Source organism: Phoxinus phoxinus, assembly GCF_949152265.1.
Source record: "Phoxinus phoxinus genome assembly, chromosome: 18".
Classification (NCBI taxonomy): Eukaryota; Metazoa; Chordata; class Actinopteri; order Cypriniformes; family Leuciscidae; genus Phoxinus; species Phoxinus phoxinus.
In genome coordinates this window covers 13,611,751-13,626,482 of record NC_136893.1, presented here as the reverse complement: position 1 = coordinate 13,626,482, position 14,732 = coordinate 13,611,751, and the positions used below count along the sequence as shown (strand labels likewise).

General features: G+C 37.0%; 1 long non-coding RNA gene across 1 annotated transcript; it reads left to right on the top strand.

Moving 5' to 3' along the window:
• Nucleotides 1-963: 963 nt before the first annotated feature.
• Nucleotides 964-14,401, top strand: LOC306986432. Its single transcript, XR_013794975.1, has 3 exons — nt 964-1,103; nt 5,930-5,986; nt 14,336-14,401. It is a non-coding gene; the product is annotated as an uncharacterized lncRNA (long non-coding RNA).
• Nucleotides 14,402-14,732: the final 331 nt, after the last annotated feature.

Below are 14,732 nucleotides of genomic sequence, written 5' to 3'. Positions count from 1 at the left end.
TTAGATGCTTAACAGGCTTCCTCACAAATCTATGCCTTCATTGTTGTACTGTAAAAAGCAAAAAATGTTCCTTAATAAGATAATAACAGCGTGCTTTTCAAATCCATTGAGAAAATGTCACTGCTAGGCCTTTCAAAATATTCTGACTTTTAATATATTAAAGTTTTACTAAAAATATACACTAATGTTCTAAATTTTGGGGTTGGATTTGAAGTCTCTTATGTTCACCAAGGATGCATTTATTTTCTACAGTAAAAAACGTAATAGTGTTAAATACTGTTACAATTGAAATGAACTGTTTTCTATTTTAATAGGCCTATATTTTATTAAAAGTCATAGTTGAACTATATTTCTATTTTAATGTATTTTCATATATTTTATTACTGTTGTGCTGCTTAAATTTTTTGTGGAAACTGTGATTCTTTGATGAATAGAACTTTCAAATAAACAGCATTTATTTGTGAATTTAAACAAAATTTAAAGAAATAAAAAACATACATGAGATCGCTCTTTACTGACACTGATATGAGAGGTAGGGAATATGAAATCTAAAGCATATATCATATGACATCTATATTTAAAATATATTTAATTACCTTTTTCCATAAAATGATTATGAAACAGCAAAAATGGGAAGCAACCAAAAATTACAAACCACAATATAACTTTTTTGATTAAAATTAACAAAATGTAAATAATGAGTCAGTGCATCATCAATCCTTCTTCCAAAACTGTTTTTGTCTTACCCTGATTCAGATGGAAAGCATATTTTTAGTGTTTAAATTCCGGGGTGGTTTTCGCGGGAAATTGTGCACATAAGTCACTCGCCCGTGTGTGGCTCGTCATAGAAAAAAAGTTGCCCTGGCTACTTTTGACAAAGGACAAGGAGTGAGAAAGGTTTACATGGAGCCGCTAAAACCTCCGGGGAATAGGCTACCCCGTTCAAAGAAAGCGCCGAACAGAGGAGAGTCTGCTGGCAAAAAAAAAGAGCGACAGAGCTCGTAATAAAATGAGAACCAACATTGGCTTTTCAGAGATGGCGAGAACTGAGGGATTTGAACGGTTGTGGCGACATGGACAGACAGTTTTTTGTTTTGCTACAGGTAGGCTATTTTTATTGAACAGATAAATTGCCAGATGAGCTCTCTACCATAGTCTATTGTAGACCCGTATCTATTGGGTCATTATGGGTTGTTGTATAGCGCTCTGCTTGAATTTATTTAAGGATGTATAGGCTATATCTTGTCAAATGGGTAGCCACGTCTTCAGCTAGTCAGTTTGAGATCTTTTCTAAACTGGTTAGCCTATATCTCGTAAGCCAGAAGTGAATGTTTCATGAGCAATATATAATCTCTCTACTTTTTTTATAGGTATGATAGGCCTAAATAACAATTTACTTTCTCTCCAAGCAAAACGTATTTGCCTCTTCTACCGCCATTATCTTCAATTGAAGCTGACTCAGATAGGTAAACAATTGCTTTCTCCGCCACCATATTCATCCGCAGTCACGCAGAGCCGAAGCACAACCCAAAAATATTTCTTCTGCAAAATGCATTTTTTAAAAACTGCCAGACGGCCTAAAGTTGCGTATTGTACATTTAAGCAAATGACAACCTGATAACTGACATGATAATGTAAAAATAATAAGTGTTTATGATTAGTAGGCTATATAAAACACATGTGGCAACTTATGAAACTTATGAAAAATACCCTTGTTCTATTTTTCTGTAAGAAAAAAAGATTCTACTTGCGTAATATAGCTGAACCACCATGTCCCAATGTGGTTTTATTATTCACTTCTTTTCCAAACAGCTATTACAAATACAGTTTTTTTTTTTTTTGTTTTTTTTTTTTTGAGGATTGAATTGAAAAAAACAACAACATTTAAGATACTTGTGAAACCAACTTGCCAGAGAACACAAGCATTTAAGCATGAACTCCAAACCTTGTACAATAGGCTATACTATGATATACTGTAGCCCAAGTGACAACTAGCCCCGGTGTCCTACCATACAGCATACACATTTCTATAGGCCTATGTGAGACCGTATTACTGAACCCTGAAGTTAGACACAAAAAGTGTTTCTTTATGAGACCTGGACATTGCACAAGACTATCGCAGTGGATGCTTGGAATGAGCCATAGTTCTCTACTATTGCTCCAAATTTCCTATTTGTCAGCATTTCCAAACAAGGCCACCTGTAGAGAGCAGAGCAGACAGAGAGACTCTCTCCCTGGGCGACGCTGAGTCCCTGTATATTATGTTTTGTGCATGCTTCAGATTTTTTCATGGCAACCCGAGTTACTCTAAACAGCTCTGCGCAGCCCCAGCCCTACTGATACCAGTCGCCACCAAACACAACTGTTACTATGGTAGCGGCTCGATCCTGTCTCGTTTCGGTCTATTGGGTGAAAGAGTGGATGAGCTCAAAGTAAAATGTCTAAAACCGTCTCAGACCTTTCATACTTGGGATATTTGACTATTTGTCTGAAGTGCTCTTTTGGTATATTATCGTTATTAGCATTATTATTTGCCCGCCTGTCTCCAAGTCCCCACCTGGCAACTTGGTTTTCTTTTCTGTGCTTTTATCCCACTCTCTTTTTAACCCCACTTGTATTTGTGGTGTTCTGGATTATAAATGAGCCTGACAAGTCTCTCCAAGCTTATGTTACAATGTGCAGAACTGTAAAGCTTTGGTATGAGCAAAGTACACAGACAGTGAGCAACGATTGATTTTCCTATAAATTGTGAGCGGGAGCTATTGCTCAGACAAGGAGGCTCCGGTAAGACACAGAAGGCCTTGCCAGGAATGAGAACGATGCTCCTGTCTCTGTCTATTCCTCTGTCTCATTCTGCATGCAAAGAGAGCGAGGGAGAGAGGATAGAAAGGTGTGGCTACATCTTATTTTCAGAATTATTAAAAGCAGACTGTAATTGTTAATTAACATCTTCACATTAATTATAAAGAACAACTAAATTTTTGTACTTTATTTTGTTTTATTTAGGAGAAAAAAGGCTGTTGTTTATGTCACGACACGCACACACAGGGAATTAGAAATCCAAAAGCAGTATTTTAATAAAGGGTAATCCGTACTCACAACCAGTCCAGGCAAGGGTCAAAATCCAGTAAAGCAATCCAACAGACACAAGAAACAGGAACGGAAGTGTGGGGACATTAAACAAGGACTCCGTGACAAACACTGAAACAGACAGGGTAATATACACAAGTGCAAACAAGGTGACGAGAAACAGCTGAAGGAAATTAACAATCAGTGACAGACAGGATTATGGGAAATGTAGTGAAAATGCCTAGACACCGTGAAAACTGAGACCTCTAGTGTTAAACCCAGGGAACCACCAGACACTGTGACAGTTTACCATTTTGCCAAATAGATAGGAAAGCTTCTACACCCATAATGCACTGGGCATGTTGTCATCTAAGGCCACTCCCAATCTGCTATGTTTATGCTTGGCCAAAGTCAAATAGTGCCTTGCTTTAGTAGGAAATATTTCTTAGCAAACTTTTAGTCACAATGGTGTAGCCTTTTTTGCAAAAGCTCAGCTTTTTCTCAGACAGACTGTCAAAAAAACGTGAATTTCTCAGTCCAGGTAACGGAGAATGAGTAAACATTGTTTATTTATTTACATATATTACCGACATTGTAACAATACAAAGCGGGTTGAAAATCGGTGAAGTTACACTCTAAACAGCCTCTTCTTCCTATGAATTTTGACCTTGGAAATACTTTTCCATCATTTTTAGATGAAACAAAGTTTTTAACATTGAAAATACTATAACATGTAACTTTTTTAACAATACAATTTTATTTTTTAGAAATATATATACCGGTAGGCTATTTTTTTTTTCACTTTTATACCTTGCTTGCACTAGTGAAGATAATAATTATTTTTTTCATTATAGAAGCACCTGGTACATTCAAATATTATTAGAAAATGTACAAAAAAATATGGAGTCAAACCATTTAATTTTTATTATAAAATATGTGAGGTGCTTCTTGAACATTTGAATATTTACTCCTTAATGTGATGTGATGATGTCGGACTTTTGATAGCTCACCCAATGCTGTTCTACTGTTACCAGAAATCTTGACTTTGATATTTTATCTGTACTATTAAAAAGATTGAAAAATTGCATTAAGTATCATTCAACTATTATGTTTTCAAATTTTAGAATGTTTAAAAAAAAAAAAAAAAAGTAAAAGTAAAAGCATTCCTTGTTTTAGAATGCAGTGTGAATTTTTTATATATATATATGAGCGAATACAATTCCTCAGTTGATTATATTTATATAGTCATCATATACAACCGCAATTCCAGCTGGCATTCTTCTCCATTTTCATAATCTCCCCAACTCCAAAACTGCAAAGTAACGCCCTGAGGAAAGATTCGGAAGATACATTATGAATCACATAGCCGCATCATTAGGTTAATTACCCCACAAACGCACAGCGGCTGGGTATGTTCACTTCAGAACGGCGACTGCGAGACGTGATGACACAGGCTGTCTTTGAGAGCGTCCTCATAATTGCCCCGGCTCTGACATGCATCTGTCAATGACACACTGCTCACGTTAATGCCCTTCTGTCCACAAAAACCAAGGGGGAAGGAGGTATTTTGGTACTTTGGGGTCGGACAGGTTGCCCTTCTTAGACTGTGGGAGGCCCGAACTGGAGCCATTGGTTTAGATTGGTATCGTGTTAATGGTTCCCCAGACTCTGAGACCCACACTGGAAAACCGTAAGAGGCTGAAGAATGCAGATCTCCCTGAATCAATGTCACAATTAGAGACAATTGCACGTACAGATTTGAGTCAGGCATCCAGACGCATTGTGCCTGTTGGAACGTGGCCCTTCTCATACCGTCTTATCTCCCCTTATTCATCGACAGGGTTTCATATATGCCGTTATGCTGTTTAACACCCCATAGGCCACAGTATAAACTGTCGATGATGTTCCACTTAAAAAAAAACATCCAGTGATACATACTTTATTTGTAATGGCTAGGCCGTCACTTCCACAGACCTCCAGTGTCTAGGATCAGCCGTCAGTCCTCCCCGCTCAGCGCCACTGTTATGGGCCGTTATGAGAAACATGTCAAGCATCTGTGATGAGGAGACGGGGATAGAACTAATAGCACTAATCAGAGTAAATCTGCCCCTATTGTCTCTGCTCTGAGTGATAAGACAAGTGGAGGGGCAGTGGTACCCCACGACAGATCTGATGGGGAAATGCTGAACTCGCATAAACGTATCGATGAAACCAGCTTTTTGCTGAAAATGATCACATTGTCAACATAAGACCTGTACTTCTCTGTCTTACGAATGTAAAAAGTGGTTATCTGCAACTGTTAACTCTTTAAAGTTTTTTTCCTACTTGATCTAAGACTTCAGTTTTGTTTTGTTTGTGTAACCTATGTATTTAGGTTGATTCAGTGTTGTTAATATAATAATTTCGACTCAATCCAATGAATTTTGATTGGATGGTTAAAATGGTGGGGAAAAAAAATATCTAAATATGATATAAAAAATAACACACACACACACACACACACACACACACACACACACACACACACACACACACACACACACACACACACACACACACACACACACACACACACACACACACAGAGTTTGGGGTCAGTATTTTTTAAATCAAAATAACAGGAATATTGTTAAACATTGTTACAATTTAACTATTTTCTTTATGAATATATTTAAATATGTCATTTATTTCTGTGATGTCAAAGCTGAATTTTCTGCACCATTCATCAGGATTATCTGATGACTTTAAATTGCAAAATAACAGCATATATTTGAGATTTAAGTCTTTTGTGTGTAGAGAGGCTGCTGAGCGAGTAGATGTGAAGATGAGTACTAACATGTTTTGTTTTTCAATCTCTTAGAAATCGCTGAATCAGCTTATTTGAATAGTTTGTTTCAACTAAGGCGAGACACTACAGGTAAAAACACTGTTTTTTCATGCATCTGTCAATTTTGCGATTTTTGTTGTTGTTGCTTTTTTGCTTTTGATAAAGTGTTTTTCTCTGACCAGTAGAAAGAAAACATCCAAAAAACACTTTTAAGTGTATATTTAATCTATTTGCATCTGTAGATTTCAATTACAGTATAGCCTATCTTTAGAAGGCCGTTTTCTCAAAATGAGTCAGAAATCACTTCAGCAGCACTTAAAATAAACCTTTGACTCTAATATGTCACCCTGGACCACAAAACCAGTCACAAGGGTACATTTCTTTTTTAAATTGAGATTTATACAGTACATCAACCGAAAGCTGAATTAATAAGCTTGAAAATCTGGAATCTGAGGGTGCAAAAAAATCGAAACATTGAGAAAATCGCCTGAGAAAAGTTATCCATTTATGTTCGCGCTTTTGCTGCATCCACTCACAAAAATATATTTATATATATATATTTACAGTAAGACATTTACAAAATATCTTCATGGAACATGATCTTTACTTAATATCCTGATGATTTTTGGCATAAAAAAAAAACTGTATTTTTGACCCATACAATGTTTTGGTGGCTAATGGCTATTGCCACATACCATATACCCGTGCTACTTGTGACTGGATTTCTAGTATTATTTAAATATTTTTAACCTATTCACCTGGGGTGTCTTGCCTTAACTCTTTAAAAGCACTGACAAATTGCACAGGCATTTTAAATGCTTTATTTGTTTGTAAAATAAAAGCATCATAAGTTCAGAATGTGTATTTCCAGGCCTCTTTACAATACAACCCCTTAGTCATCATGATAACATCATTATTCTCAAGCAATATTTTTAAGATCCTGTCTGCTTTAAAAAGGCAATGATATTCACAAGCAGCGATCACCTGTAGACATTAACTCAGCTTTTCCTTTGAAATGGCTGATTATGAGTTCCAGATACTTCAGAGTGAAGTAGGAGTAACACAGGAGTGAGATGGAGACAGCCAGAAGGAGAAAAATCCGAAATATTGCCTTGTCTGGTTCATAAAGTTCAATGTCAACAATCCAAATGGATTTCTCATTCTCCCGTTGGTGATGGTATGTGGTGTGGTTTGACACGGCTTTGTGCAGACCCCGTACACATAAACTCCCCCTTCGGCCTCTCAGCCAGCCACCGCGCCATCACTCAATCCTCTCCTTGTTATAGAGCTCATAAATGTCGAAAATATCAGAGCCATTACAGCAATACCTCCATTTATGCTAGTTTTCGGAAAGTGATCTTCTGCTGGGTGATGATGGCGTGTCTGCCGGGTCATTTGGATGGAGAGTTGCTCTGCTTCCCTCTGTCGATGCCTCTCGGCCCCTGTTGCGATGAGGTCTGTTACTGTGTCTTGCATGAAAGATAAAGGGATGAAAATGAAGTATATTCGGCCACATAACTGTCAAACTCATTTTCACACCTTTTAACGTTGGCTTACCATTGCTGCATTACTATTTCATGCCGAGTTCGTTTTCTCAACATACCGCAGTGGATTTTCAGTTGCAGAGTCGGATGTGAGATCACGGCCAGGTGAGAATATATTGGGGTTGTTGGCTGATATAATGGTCTGGCTTAGTTCTCCATTTGTACCAGCTTTGCAGCTCATTATGTGGCCTTCCTCTCCACATGGTTGCAATAATCGGACGGCTTTCCTAAAAATCCAGTGCAAGGGCTTGCATGAAGTGCCTGTGATAATTAACATAGCTTGAATTTTGATGCATTAATATTAAGAATATGGGGTAAATAAGGATGTAGAAGGATGAAGCCACACATTCAATAGTACAGCTCCTTAAAATCGTATTGTTTTTTGTTTAAAACGGCTTTTTATCTAGATTTTTACATTTATTTTCCTGTCTGCATTTATGTTTTTAAAGGGGGAAAAAATCACTGATACTCTAGCTGCTTAATAATACCATTTGCGGAAAAGAGAACATTTGCGGACATAATTTTCCCAATGTGGGACAGGTTTACAATCGCATGCTGGCAGAATATATTCCTGAAATAAACTTTCCAGGCTCTGGGAGTGAAAACAACTCCTTTTCTTTAGTGAGTGCTACTGGCCTCAGCCTGATATTCATCAGCGAGGATAACCTCTGACCTCTGGAATCATGTGATGCTGAGTGCTGGGGATCCTGCTGTAGCCAGACAGTCTGACTGTGGGGCAGCATCTCTTCCTCGATTACATGCCCTCATCTTTCTCTTTTTCCCCCCTCTACCTCCTCCCAACGCCCTCTTCCTCCCCCATCTTGTGGTTAGTTTCAACAATATCACTATGTATTTGCTTTGTAAATATTTTTTCACCCCGTCCACCCTCTCTTCAGCACAAAAAGAAAACTATATCAGAGTCTTCACAGTCGGGCAGTGCTATTTTTAATGAAACTGCTAAAAGTCATCTATTCTAGCCCTATTTAAACAATATCACACAAGCCAGGCTGTTTTATTTAATAATAATAAAAAAAATCAACCATTCAATAAATAACAAGTTAATATTGGGTTACTTGCATTTTGGGGACAATTACTTTGTCTATTTTTGCTCCGCCAACAAAATGAGTTCAAAACAAAGCTTTAGCAGAGCACGTCTCTAAACAATTATCCTAAATAGCATGTGAGATTAGAATAATACTGCACCTGAAATCAATTCGCAATTAATTTACCCCCATCCCACACAACTCTGAAATTGGGGTTATTTTGACATCTAACAGCATACTTGTAGTTATATTAAGCTGACTGTTATAGTTTATTGTATTGTCATTTTGTGTCATTTTTTATATTTTCTCCAAGCATACAGGCCTATAGAATAGTGCTTTAAAACAAATTCACAAGGGAAAAAATTTAAATAAAACACATTGCAAGGATTCCGCCAGTAGTGGCCACTAGTGCAACATAAGCAATGATGTACATCCAAGTGAACGAGACGGAGGGAAGGTAGCAAGGGAAGGTTTGTTTTAGTTTTTTTACTTAAATTGGGTTATAAAATTGCCCACAAACCATTGAGCTTTGGAGAAGGATTTGGTTAAGAACTACAAACACAAATAAAAAGAACTACAAACATGGCAGATGTGTATGAGATTGATGGTTAAGTAGAGATGGCCTGAAAGGGGTTTGAGTTATTTGTAATCAAAATCTAACTTGATGAAAAAATGTCTTTCATGTTATCTGTTATATATTTAATCCGCAACAACATTGTGAACTTTACAAATAGCATTATAGTAAAGCGGGTATCTTGGCCATTATATAAAATCAATCTTTATGCAAAAACCCTCAAAAAATATTAGCAGAGTTCTCTGCATGAAAGACCCACCACTGGCAAATCAATGTGCTACCTGTTTTCTCTCAAATACGGTATGAAGAACTGTTTTAGTGTAAATTAAATTATTATGTGGAGTGTGTAGATGAGGATGAAACTGGGCAGGATGATTGACATTCTTATGGTGACCTTATGTGAACTTTGCGACAAAGAGCAATTTTATGACGTGGTAGTATGTCCCAAATCTTGCTTGCTCTTCTGCTACACACTCAGTCAAATGTATCTACTTTTTCATCACAAAAAAAGTACATTTGGCATAGTAGAGTGGACAAATTAGGACACAGGAAATAACAGGAAATCACTTTCCACAGGCGTTACAGGGTTGATCGGATGATCGCGGTTCAGCAAAATGAACGAAACTTTATTCCTGAACACATCCACTTATGCAATCTTTTATCATATTACGAATTATAAAAAATAATTATAATGCAGAATATAATTATAATGAGAAACATAAATTATTAGTTTACCTCCCGAGTTTTTTGTTTATTTGTCATGTAAACGAAATGAAAGACGCAATAAATGACAGCTGAGGGGTAATTTTTCTATGATGGTCCGTCTCCCGTGTTTCTGATGTGGTTCAATGCCCTTAAAAAGAAAATTTCATCATACCTACCTTTGCAAATATTAGTAGCCTAATCTCTAAATCCTGACAGGATTTTTAAAATTAGGATTACATTTTTATGTGCCCCTTTTGTTGCACCAGATCCATCATTATCTCAATTCTGAAGAACAACTGCGGCTGCGATACTGTTAATTGTATTATGTAGCACACACTGTGGGCTCACTGAACAAACTCTGCAGAATTCCACATATATTAGTCATATTACTGTACAAGCACTGAGAGCTGTGCTGTTTGGACTAGAGCGTGAGACAACATGTTTGGCTGTCGAGCCCTGTTGTGGATAGGAGTGCTGGTGTAATTAGTGCTTGGTGATATAATAGTACACAGTCACACCCCCCCAGTTCCTCACAAAGCCTTTCAGAGCGAGAACAAGTGGAGCATTGGCAATATGACATTAAGGTCTCATCTTGGCCAAAGAGCCCGGACGCCCCATGGCGGCTGGCCGTTGACCAGCGGCCCATATGAACCCACAAGTGGCTCCCAGCTGTAGCGGGGCCTAAAAAGAGGCGCTGTGCTTAACTTTCTCCAGCCCACTTGCTCGTCTGAGAACATGTGTGAGGTACGAGGGAACAGGTTTGTCTTTGATGAGAGAGTTTGTTTTTGGTTCTCAGTGAGGAGAGAGAGAGAGAGGTGGCATAGTCTGGCTGCTGACGTAGCCTATGGGACAGCCGAGAGACAGCTGGGAGCTCCTGTGCTGGGACGTCTGCCTGTGGATTTAGCTCTCTGTGGACATGTCTAGATACTGTGTCTTTATTTCCAATGGCCAACCCGCTGGACAAGAGGCCTGTACTGTGTGCTCTCCGAAATGAATGCTGCTCTGTTAGAACTTTTCCAAGCTGTGCCAACTGTCCTCTGACTGTCTGATGTCTGCAAAGCTGACCTAACACACGTAGTTTAATGTACCAATTAGGGGCGTGATGACATTTTGAAAATGAATTTGGTAAAAGAGATGCAACAGTTTACTCAGAATGTTTCATAAACATCACATAATTCAGTTGAGTTTATATAAATGTTCATACGCTATGACATGTGAGGAGGCGGCATCATTCACAAACTTGCTTCATCAAGTCCTGTGTTTCCAGTAAGGGTACAATTTTCAAAACTATGTTTCTGTGACAAACAATCATTTGTTTCCCACCTACAGAAAGCAGGGCTGGGAATCAATTATTAGCATGATTCAATTTGATTCTGATTCACAAACTCCCAAATTGATTCCACTTTTGTTCAGTCCTATAGCGTGGTGTTCGAGATCTGGCTTAGGAATTGGGTTACATTTCTCATGCTGTGTCTTTTGATTGACTAAAAAAACAGTTCATAAGAGTCATTTGAATCGGGAATCCGACCACTCTGGTCGCACTGTATGACTGCGTCTGAAATCGCATGCTCTCTTATTTTGAATAAGTAATTACTTCACGAATGCTAAAAATGTACATTCTATAGTGTGAGTGTGTGTGTAGTTTGAATGTATTCTGGACATAGCCTACCACAGCCACCATGCTGTCGACCAGCGTCAGTTGCGTTGCTTCACTGCCATTCACAAACCCTCCTGTGGCCTCATGGGATAGGAAAGTGTCCATCGTACGCACACTTCAGAATTTCGCCGGAAGTAGTAGGTCATCTGGGTACTTTTCGTAACTCTTTTATGAGTACTGGGACATACTTTATTGTCACATACTCTTTTTTTGCCTACATATAGGAAGTATGTGATTTCGGATGCAGCCAGAATATTTTTCAATCTTGAAAAAAAAGGAACTCATAAAATTCTGGAGTCAGACTACACTGATCGCGATGTATATATTTTTTTATTTAAAAAAAGAACTGGCTCCTAAAGTCTTTTTTGTTTGTTGGGAAATGGGTTAGAATGATAGCGCTGCCAGTTTTTGATTCCCTACACAGAACCGACTCTAAAGATTTGTTTGTGAATCGGAGTACACTGTTTGTTTTGGCTTGCAGCTCAACTCAATAGAAAGACGGCAATTTCTTGCTCTTATTTTGCGCTACGCAACGTTTTTTATCGCATCACACTGCGGAATTACATTTAGAACTGTTAATTAGTAAGATATTAATTTCTTTGCCGAAAAGTGGTACAGGAAACACAACTACAAGAGACTCTTTGCCTTTTGTAGTTGCGTGTTTCCCGTACCACTTTTCTTTGTCGCTGCTGTTTAATTTTCAGCCCCACTGCAAACATTTTTTTTTAATGTTATGAATGTGATTTATCAGTGTGATCAATTAAAAAGATCGATTTGAAGAATAAATATTGGAACCGTTCAAATGATGATCACGACCAATATATACATTATACACAAAATGTGTATTTTCACCAGTTCTAACTGTTTTCCAACCATGAATCACACCAATGTAGCGAGTTGTAATAAAACAACCCCCATTTTAGTGTCTTTGAAGAACTCTCTGCAGTGGCCATTGACTGAATCCTGTGAGCGGAGAGGAAGGTCCAGGCTGCTCAGGGCCACAAAGTGGGCCCGAAGTTGGAGTCAGACAAAATAAGTGTCAAGCGAGCGTGCTGCTAATTATGCCTTGACTATTACCTGGACTGACAGCAAGAGAATGGGAGGAGAGGGGGTGGGTCCGGAACATTCAGTCAAGCAGAAAGTTCCCAAACGCTGAGGCTAACACAGGTCAAGTGATTTGGCGCCTCGGGTGTATTAAAGCTATTTACAAGAGGCAGAGGGATTTATGGTGCTTTTGCACAGTCTGTTCTTTTATATGACCTGGCACTAGGTGGTCATGCTTTCTGACCTACTCAATCATTATTTCGACCCAATAAAAACCGTTCTTTTCATATGTATTTTGGTTGTGTTTTAGAAACTTGAAGTGTTCAACGAGAGAATCTCTGCAGGCACCTTAATCTCAATGACTCTATAAATAACACAGGAGCACAAATGTTTTTATACAGGTTTACAGTTGTTATAGCGTGGGGTCAACAAGTTATTGAAACTGAAACAAAGAAGTTTTGATTTAAAATAATAAAGACATATTTAAGATTCTCCACTAATCCAATAAGTCAATTTGTGACATTGATCATGTGACTCTGTGGAGAGAGAAACTCAGATGTTGTGGCTTCCATTGAAGCTCAAGATGCCTGTTGAATCATCTCAAATCACACTCAGAACATGATTATTTTACAGTTTTTACACACACTTCTAAAGTTCATGCAGCTTGCTGATGTCATTAATGCAAAAGAGAGACAAACCAAATTCTAAGACTGTATTTTTTAGTTCAGCTTTTTAATCAGTAATATAATTTATCATTAAAAAAATGCATAGTCTATGTATACGTGTCATAATTAATATATATATTTATTTGTCATATGTCTCATGATTATTAGGTTTTAGATTTTCAAAATTATGAAAAAAATATATATTATTTTTAAAATCTAAAACCTAATGTTAAAAAAAAAATCTAGTGGAATGGAATGCAAAGCACCGATTGGAGATGCAGTTAATCCATGAACTCATTTTTGCAGCTTGCTTATACTTCCATCTAGTGGACATAAATGATAAGATGGAAAGAATCTAATCGTGATGAAACAGATTTGTTATCGAGTATAAATCTCAATTGTGTTTTTCTTTTAGCAAATCATGGTATATTTTACTGTAGATTATTATTATTCCCATAAACAATAGGCTATATCCATTAACAAAAATACAGGTAAAACAGTAATAGACATATTATAAATCAAAATAGTGGTTTTCTATTTGAATATACTTTAAAATATAATTGATTTATGTTATGCAAAGCTGAATTTTCAACATCCTTACTCCAGTCTTTAGTGATCCTTCAGAAATCATTCTAATATGCTGATTTATTATCCACGTTAATATTTTTTTTTAAAGTCATGGTAAAGATTTATATTGTCAGAAAAGATTTATATTTTGAATAAATGCTGTTCTTTTAAATGTTCTATTCATCATTGAATCCTGAACAAAGTATCACAGGTTATAGCAGCACAACTGTTTCCAACATTGATAATAACTGAGTATTAAATCAGCATAATTAGAATTATTTCAAGGATCACGTGACACTGAAGACTGGAGTAATGATGCTGAAAATTCAGCCTTGCGTTACAGAAATAAATGACATTGTAACATATATTAAAATATAAAAATAGATTATTTTAAATTGTAATAATATTTCACGATATTACAGTTTTTTTTTCTGTATTTTTGATCAAATAAATGCAGGCTTGATATATATATATATATATATATATATATATATATATATATATATATATATATATATATATATATATATATATGAGAGAGAGAGAGAGAGAGAGAGAGAGAGAGAGAGAGAGAGAGAGAGAGAGAGAGATGTGTGTGTGGTCTGGTCAATGACGTAAAATCTGTCTGATTGCTCAACAGGGTTCATGCCCCCGGTCTGCAACCAACCGAGAGCGTTGCCATGACGACACCAGCTGCACAAGCGAGATAAAAATAGTATGAAAATCAGAAATACATGAAAAGGTTAAAACATCATTTATGTGATTTCCCATATCTCATATTTAATGTATTAATTATGTGGAATGGTTACAGAAATGTTAATTACAACATAGGACAAAAAACCTTCAGTCTATTTATGTTGTGTTTGTGGAGTATTTCCGCTTTATTATGTTATGTTTTCCTCAGTTACACATATTGTAGTGACAAGTGTTGAATTCTCACATTTTTGTCCTTGGATATATGTTATTGAGCTCAGCTGATCTCATCAGTCTGTCAAAACAAAAGGTCAGTGTCTTCACTCACTTTACATGAAGAGCAC